Here is a 9,719-nt window from a genome sequence, read left to right on the forward strand (position 1 = left end):
TCTAGTAGTGATTTCATCTTAATCCAGTACACTTTTGTAACCCACAGTAACTCACAATAGAATAATAAATTTATAAAGTAACTGTGTAGGTGAATAAATGCCACATGGGGTAAATTAGATTAGCATAAAGGTGAAAGTTACTTTCTCCTTCATATAAAAAGTGCTGCTGCCACACTGCTCTTCTATACAAAGGCTTATCAAGCTTGCATCATACTTGTTAATGTCCCATTGGCCAAAGCCAGTCATATAGCCAAATGCAGAGTCAGGTAGAAGAATGACAAGAATATGAATACTCACAGGTATGGTTTATTGGGAGCCACTGACTTAACAGTTAACCACGCAAGCTCCCTCCTAAATCCCCAACCCACGTTTCCAACAGCTACAAAGCATTTGCTCCTATAAGCCTCACAGACACCTCAAATTTATCATTCCCAAGATCACTCTCATTCTTCCCCATCTTAAACAGTGAACCTGAGGACTACCTTACCTCAGAAATTTGTTTTTGAATCCAGCTCCTCTTCTCCAAACCCACTTGACTTAATTCAAGTCTTCATCACTTGTCCATTCTCTAACAAACAGTGTCATCCTCCACATAACCAGTATAATACTAGCACAGCCTTGCCTATAAACTGTTATTTATAGGATTAAGTCCTTGTCAAAGATGTACAGTGGGTTGAATGGGAACCCTCCAAAAATGATATCCTCCCAGGATCTGTGAATGTGATCTTATTTGGTAAGAGGGTCTTTGCAGGTGTTAATTGAGGATCTCAAGGTGGGTCTAAATCCCATGACACTTTTCCTTCTAAGATAGACAGTAGAATACTGAGACACATAGAGAAGAAGGCAATGTGAAGACAAGTAGAGGTTGAAGTAATGAATCTACAAGCCAAGGAACACCAAGGATTGCTGGCAACCCACCACAAGCTAGGAAAGAAGCATGAAATGACTTCTCCCTCAGAGCATCCAGAAAAAAAGTCAACTTTCCCAACAGCTTGAATTTGGAGTTCTGACCTCTGGAACTATCCAAGAATGAGTTTCTGCTGTCTTAAGCCACCAAGTTTGCGATAATTTCTTACAACAGCCCTGAGAAGCTAATGGAAGATCCTTTATCACTGCATCTCTATTTTCCATCTCTCTTCTTTTCCTTATCTTCTGCTACTCCCTGCTGTATATTCTCCAAGCATACAGATCCCTTCTCCCTTCTGGGATTTCTCCTGAAATGCTCTTCTCCCCTCTCCTGCCTCTCAAACTTCTATTTTTCCATTAAGACCTATTTGAAATGTCAATCCTCTATGAAGTTTTATCTGCTTTCATATTATGAAACTGTGTTCTGTCTTCCAGTGTGATCTATCGTCCTGGTTCCACATATTTTGGTCAGGTATCTGCTATAAATCATTTAATATTTGTTCAACCCAACATGGTGTATTTAATTCTCTGTTTAAAAAAGTTTTTTACATTAAGGCTCATTTCCTTGCTCTTTTATCTTTTTCTTTCAATTTAGAAATTGAAACAACTCTGATCAATAAGCCTACCTGAATTCATAATTATATTAAAGAATAATAAGTATGTAGCAGGCAAATTTTTTTAAATTTCAAAGATACCCAGGTGAACATCATGACGAATGAAGGTAGAAAAATAAGCTTCATATGATAAACCAGACAAGTATTGTATGATATTACTCATATGTGGAATCTAAAAAAGTCAAACATGTAAAAAAAAAAAAAAAAAAGGAGAGACAGAATATGTGTAAAACAGCAGTTACCAGGGGAAGCAAAATGGGGGATAAGATCGATGGTGTTTAAGGGTATAAACTTGTAACAAGTACTAAAATAGCCACAGAGATGTCATGCAAAATTTATTGAACTTAGACAGTAATATTGTACTACAAGTAAGTAACATGATAAATATCACTACAACCACAACCATATTATGGTATGATATGATATCAAAGTAACATGATGTATCCCTTTAATTTACACAATGTTGATGTCAAATTTACCCAATAAAAGATAAAAAAAAAGAGAAAAATACACTACAATATTATGCCATAAGTGTTTTAGATATTGTTTTCTTCTTAAAAATATTTTATCTCAGAAGAAAAATCAGCAACAATTAAAGTATCTTGCTGAAGAACAATTTGTTGATAAAATAAGTTAATTGGCTTTTAACTATTTCAAACTATTTTCTCTAATTTGGAAACTCAAATATAGTTGAATATGGACAGATTGAATATTTTTAAAATACCTTGAATCTTTATAAGGTAACTTTCCTACAAATACCTTAAACTATCAAAGGCTGAGTTAGATATTGAGAATACAAAATAATGTAAGGACATCCCTTTCCTCAAAGAGAGTTTACAGTCTAGCTAGGAAGACAGAATACTTACACTAAAGTACAAATGACAACATAAGATACCACTGATTGAGTATAACAAACAACGAAATCTATATAAGAAATCACAAATATTCTTAAATGCTATATGATACAGTTTATATTCAATAATAATCCACAATTAGTATTAACATTCAAAGTGTAGATCTATTAATAATCAGAACAAAAGGCAGAAAAAATTGGGGGAAAATTCCACAATGAATAATTCGGTTTTTACTTTAAGAACTAATATAAAAGGAGGGTCCAAACTAAATTCAGCAATACCTTAAAAGGATCGTACACCATCCATGATCAAGTGGACTTATCCCAGGGATGCAACCAATATCCACAAACTAGTCAATGTGATAGATCACATTAACAAAATACAGAATAAAAATCATACAATCATCTCAATAGATACAAGAAAAAGCACTTAACAAAATTCAACATCCATTAATGACAAAAACTCTCAACAAAGTAGGGATAAAGGGAATGCACCTCAACATAACAAAGGCCATCTGTGACAAGTCCACAGCTAACATCATTCTCAGTGGTGAAAACCTAAAAGCTTTTCCTCTAAGATTAGGAATAAGACAAGGATGCCCACTCTTACCACTTTGATTCAACATGGTATTTTGGAAGTCCTAACTAGAGCAATTAGGCAAGAAAAAGAAATAAAATGCATCCAAATTGGAAAGGAAGAGGAAAAACTGTCACTATTTGCAGATACAATAATATTATACAAAATACCCTAAATACTCCCGTCAAAAAACTGTTAGAACTAATACATTTAATAAAGTTGCAGGATACAAAGTCAGTACACAAAAACCTGCTGTATTTAAACACACTGGTATAATGAATTATTAGAAAGAGAAATTAAGAAAACAATTGCATTTCAATTGCATCAAAAAGAATAAAATAATTAGGAATAAATTTAACCAAGAAGGTGAAAGACCTATATATTGAAAATTACAAGGGGCACCTGGGTGGCTCAGTGGGTTAAGACTCTGCCTTTGGCTCAGGTCATGATCTCAGGGTCCTGGGATGGAGCCCTGCATAGGGTTCTCTGCTCAGCAGGGAGCCTGCTTCCCCTTCTTTCTCTGCCTGCCTCTCTGCCTATTTGTGATCTCTCTCTGCCAAATAAATACATAAAATCTTTTTTTAAAAAAAGAGAAAAGAAAACTACAAGATATTAATGAAAAAAAAATTGAAGATACAAACAAATGCAAAGACAGTCCATGCTCAAGAACTGAAAGAATCGGGACGCCTGGGTGGCTCAGTGGGTTAAGCCTCTGCCTTCGGCTCAGGTCATGATCTCAGGGTCCTGGGATCGAGCTCTCTCCACATTGGGCTCTCTTCTCAGCAATCTCTATCAAAATTCCAATGGCATTTCCACAGAAATAGGACTAATAAATAATCCTAAAATTTGCATGGAATCACAAAAGACCCCGAATAGCCAAAACAACCTTGAGAAAGAAAAACAAAGCTGGAGGCATCATGTTCCCTGATTTCAAACTATATTGCAAAGCTACCATAATTTAAAAAGTATGGTATTGGCATAAAATAAGTCAAGCAGAGAGAGTCAATTATCACATGGTTTCACTTGATTGTGGAGCATAAGGAATAACATGGAGGACACTGGGAGATGGAGAGCAGAAGTGAGTTGGGGGAAATCAGAGGGAGAGACAAACCATGAGAGGCTATGGACTCTGAGAAACAAACTGAGGGTTTTGGAAGGGAGGGGTGTGGGGGGTTAGGTGAGCCTGGTGGTGGGTATTAAGGAGGGCACGTATTGCAAGGAGCACTGGGTGAGGTACATAAACAATGAATTTTGGAACACACACACACAAAAATTTAATTTAATTTAATTTTTTAAAAAACACCAGACATATAGATCAATAGAACAAAATAGAGAGCTGAGAAATAAACCCATGTGTATATGGTCAATTAATTTGTGACAAATGAACCAAGAATACACTGTAGGAAAGGACAGTCTCTTTGATAAATGACATTGGGAAAACTGGAAAGCCACATATAAAAGAATGAAACTTGGCAACTGTCTTACACCATTCACAAAAATTACCTAAAAATGAATTAAAGATTTGAATGTAAAACCTGAAACCATAAAACTCCTAGAAGAAAACATAGATGGTAAGCTCCCTGACATAGGTCTTGGCAATGATTTTTTCTTATCTGATATGAAAAGCAAAAGCAAGAAAAGTGAAAATAAACTAGTGCGACTATATCAGACTAAAGAGCTTCTGCAGAGCAAAGGAAATCATCGAGAAAATGAAAAAGCAACTTACTGAGTGGGAGACAATATCTGCAAGTCATATAACCAATAAGGGGCTAATAATCAAAATTTATAGAGAATTCATATCACCAAACAGCAAAACAAAACAAAACAACTCCACAAAAAATCCAATATTTAAAAATGGGCAGAAGATACTTTTCTGAAGATATACAGATGGCTAACAGGTACATGAAAAGGTGTTCAACTTCATTAATTATCAGGGAAATGCAAACCAACACCACAATTAGATATCATCTCACACCTGTTAGAATGGCGGCTAACAACAAGAAATAACAAATGTTGGCAGGGATGTGAAGAAAAGAGAACTCTTATGCAGTGTTGGTGGGAATGTAAATTAGTGCGGCCACTATGGAAAATAGTAAGGAGATTCTTTAAAAAAAATTAAAAACAGAACCACCATGGAGCACCTCTGTGACTCAGTCAGTTAAATGCCTGACTTTGGCTCAAGTCATGATCTCAGGGTCTTAGAATCGAGCCTCCTGTTCTTCTCCATGCTCAGTGGGGAGCCTTCTTGCCCTCTCCCCTACTCTTAGCCCCTCCCCACCACTTGTGCTCTCTCTCACCCACACACCCATTCTCCCTCTCTCTCAAATAAATAAAATCTTAAAAAATAAATAGAACTACCATATGATCCACTAACTCCACTTTTGGTATTTACTCAAAGAAAATAAAAACACTAATTTGAAAAGATGCATCTCTGTATTCACCGAAGTATTATTTACAATAGCCAAGATATAGAAACAACCAAAGTGTCTGTTGATTAATGAATGGATAAAGAAAATGTGGTATATACATACAATGGAATATTATTCAGCCACAGAAAAGAATGAAATCTTGTCATCTGCAACAATATGGATGGACATTGAGGGCATTATGCTAAGTGAAATAAGTCAAACAGACAGATACTGTTATGATCTCACTTATATGTGAAATCTTAAAAACAATAAACAAAAACACCAAGCTCATAGATAGAGTGAACAAGTTGGTGTTTGCCAGAGGTGAGAGGAATGGGTGAATGGGATCAAAAGGTACAAACTTCTGTTTTTTTTTAATATATATTTTTTAAGATTTTATTTCTTTATTTGACAGACAGAGATCACAAGTAGGCAGAAAGGCAGGCAGAGAGAGAGAAGGGGGAAGCAGGCTCCCTGCTGAGCAGAGAGCCTGACCCGGGTCTCAATCTCAGGACCCTGATATCATGACCTGAACCGAAGGCAGAGGCTTAACCCACTGAGCCACCCACGCACCCCCAAACTTATAGTTGTAAAATAAGTCATGGGGATGAAATGTATAATATGGTGACTATAGTTAATAATACTGCATTGTATATTTGAGAGAATAAACTTAAACATTCTCATCACAAGAAAAAAATTTTTGTAACTACATATGGTGATGGATGCTAGCTAATCTCACCATAGTAATCATTTTGCAATATATGCAGATATTGAATCACTGTGTTTCACTCCTGAAATTGACATGATATGTATCAATTATACCTCAATAAAAACAAATTTTTAAAAAAGAGAGCAAAGCTAGCACCCAGGGTGTGATTGGTCCAGACATTATGTAACTTAAAGAGCAAAGAGGCTGGGTCCAACAGAGCAACTGTCTGAAGCAAAAATATGAGCAAAGGAAATGCTTATGCATGTTTATGGTAGACCGTATCTTGTTCGCCATTATTCACTACCTTCTCCCTTCTAATAGGATGACCGAACATTGCTACGTGACTTGCCATTTCTCCTGCAGGGAGAATATACCTCTCCACCTCATTGGCATTGGGCTTGGCCACTTAATATTTTGGTCACTGGAATGTAAGCACACATAACATATGCCACAGCTGAGCAGAAGCTTTATGAAAAAGCATCAGGAGCTACTTCCAGGGTTTTTGATCTTTCCCTCTGCCATAAGAATGGGAAGGTCCCATATAGGTACTTCCCCTTTAATCTGAATCCCAGAATGAGAAGACACTTTGAACAGAGCCAAAGCTGGCCACAGGCTACATGCCCCATAAATGAGCAATAAAAGTTTTGGTGTTGTAAGTCTGTAAGATTTTCTTATTATAGCAGAGTTGACTAATACAGAAACACTACCTACATGTAGGGTGCTGCTCTATAACCCTGTCTTTGGCATCAGATAATGGGTGGCATGGAAACTGTTACGTAGAGCTAGAAAAATGGTAATCCTTATTATGTAGGGATCAGGTATTTGGTGAATGAAATTGCCACCTGCAATTAGTTGAACGACAGGTAATAAACTTAATAAATTTATGGCTTTGGGTGAAGAGAAACAAATGGTTGTACAAATAAAATACACTTGAAAATGAGAGTTCTAGTCTAATCTTCCAAATTTTATAAATAGTGCCCTTTTCTGCATCCCTTCCTGTGCCTTCTTAGTGCCTGTCATCAGCTCTTGTGCCCTCATGCAACACCCCACCCCCATGGTGGTGCCCCACTCCCACCTGCCTCTACTACCATAATATACTGTGCTTAAATGAGTCTCCACTTTGTGGAGAATGAGGAATTCAGGCTAAGGAATTGCATGAAATTGTGATTTTGAACTCACAAGTTGATGATAATGATCACTGAGTGAAAAATATAGAGAAGAAAATTTGATTCTTAATTCTTCCCCATGTTAATATTTTAGAAGAATGTGATGATGAGGGAGAATAAGCAAATACTCTCAAAATCATGCTGTATTATATACAACTTCCTGTGGGACACAAGGGTTCAATTTAAAAAATTACTCTTCTTGAAAACTAAATAGTATGTTGTTTTCCACAAGAACCACTGACTAGAGGTTTTCATGTGGAAAGTACTTCACTCACTAGTATAAAAAATTTAAGGGGCACCTGGGTGGCTCAGTGGGTTAAGCATCTGCCTTCAGCTAAGGTCATGACCTCAGGGTCCTGGGATCCAGTGCTGCCTGGGATCATGCCCTACATCAGGCTCTCCGCTCAGCAGGGACCCTGCTTCCCGCCCCTCCTCTGCGTGCCTCTCTGCCTACTTGTGATCTCTGTCTGTCAAATAAATAAATAAAGTCTTTTAAAAATTTAAGAACACAGCAACAATGTTCCCTGCTTTCTGAACAGTTCCCTCTGTTCCTTTTGAAACACACAAGTAATTGCCAAGTTAACTGATCTCACATTTTTACTTTAATTAAATGACACAACACTTAATTCCTCAAGATCCCTATTAAGATATATTTTAGAATTGCCTATGGTAAAAGCGGTAAGTCTTATATAATCATCCCACTGTCTGTAATACTTTTCAAATATATTTTTATTGATATGCAATCAGCATACCAATTCCTTTCTACCAAAGTTTCCCGGTTCCTGTTAATGGTCCTATAAAACAAAGATATTACTTCTTCCAGATTTCATAAACATAGCAATCTGTTCTCTGATTAATGTGAACCTTTTTTCTATTGAATCTTTAATTCAAGTTTAGGAGACAACAGACTTCAGTAACTTGACAACCTTAGATTGTTGTAAAGTTCACTATTCTTTCTTTTGCTCTCAACCAAATTTAGGTTGGAGAGTACCTACAGAGTAATCCCTTGGAGATTTCCTGTTATTGTAAGGAGGTGTGTTGCACAGACACAGTTCCTGTTTCAGTTAGGGTTCGACCAGGGATGCAGAACCACTGTGAGAGATGTGAATAAGGGAGTTACCAAAGGAGACCTTACACAATTTGGGGAGAAGCTGAGAAACACAGGTCCAGAAGCAAGCACCTAAAGGATCAAAGTCACTAAGACCACAAAGGAGATCTGGTGAAGCCTATGGAAGGCTGTTGGCTGTGCATTTGGTGATGGGTCTAAAGTTACTGTAGGGCAGACAGTCAGGAAGGAGAGCTGGGAGCAAAGTAGGCAGAGTAAGGACAAACCTGTGAGAACAAACTGGTACCATTTTGTCTGTTTCTCATTCCAAACCTTTATTATGTGGTTGGCCCAAGACTCAAATTGAAAGAGATCTGGTATAAGTTGGAGAAGCTGAGGGCCCAGCTGCTGCCCCACCACATGAAGGCTCCTATCAACAGATTAGTGACAAGTCTGAGTTGCACCCAGGACCCCCGCACTGACCTTACAAATGTTAAGGCCTTTGCCTAACTCCACTGCTCTCTAAACCTCAGGCAGATTTCTCATGTGACGAGTCCTAACCAGAAAGCATACGGAGAAGAGAAGTCTGGCAAACATAGTTGACACAAGGTAAATTACACAGGGCCCAGAAGTCCCTTCATGTAAATTGACCCTAAGATGGATTTAAGCCTCTCAGAGATCACATATATTCATTTAATAATAAAGCCTATCATAGTACAGAATCTTAATTACTGCATTTATTTGCAAAATTTGCTCCAAACTTTTTTAACTACCAGCAAAGAGGTATTTATTTTGCTGTTACTAAGTTAAACATAAATGTAAAGCAACATTCAACATCTTATCAGTTTGATTTTTTAAATGGAAGAAATCTACTTAATGCTTCTCTATTTCCACCCAACTGCCCTTTACCATCCCAGCTCTCCTCACACTATCTTCTTTCTGCTTCTGCTGTGTCAAAAAGTATTTAAACTCCAAACCTAAAGCCTTCCTTCTTGCTCCTCCCTGCAATGTGGCCTTTTGTCAAAGCCACCAAGTCCATCTGTCAGAGTTGTGTAAATCTGAGCTATAATTACAAATATGAATTAAGTTCAACTTCTTTCTTACAGAGTTCTCTGTCCAGTGTAAATTAAAATATGAGCTATGTTACCAAATTCTATATCCTTGTCAACCCAACTCAGCTGAGACTGGTAATATCCCTAATACACTCTTGGAGTCCCTACAGATATCTCTGCTCTCATCAAAGAATTTCTCCAAGGAGAGTAGCAAGCTCAGCTTCATCTGAATTTGGTCTCCAGGGACACGCTCTTCTATTCAGCAGTGGCAATGAGCTTCCACTTGCCAGAAGCATTAAAATTGAGTCAAAGCACTTAGTTGACATAATAGAACCTTCTGGAAATCACAGCTTTTTCAACCATGTACCCCTCACTTTGGGATTTTTGGT

Source organism: Lontra canadensis, unplaced genomic scaffold (genome assembly GCF_010015895.1).
Source record: "Lontra canadensis isolate GAN:19392208 unplaced genomic scaffold, GSC_riverotter_1.0 scaffold11, whole genome shotgun sequence".
Classification (NCBI taxonomy): Eukaryota; Metazoa; Chordata; class Mammalia; order Carnivora; family Mustelidae; genus Lontra; species Lontra canadensis.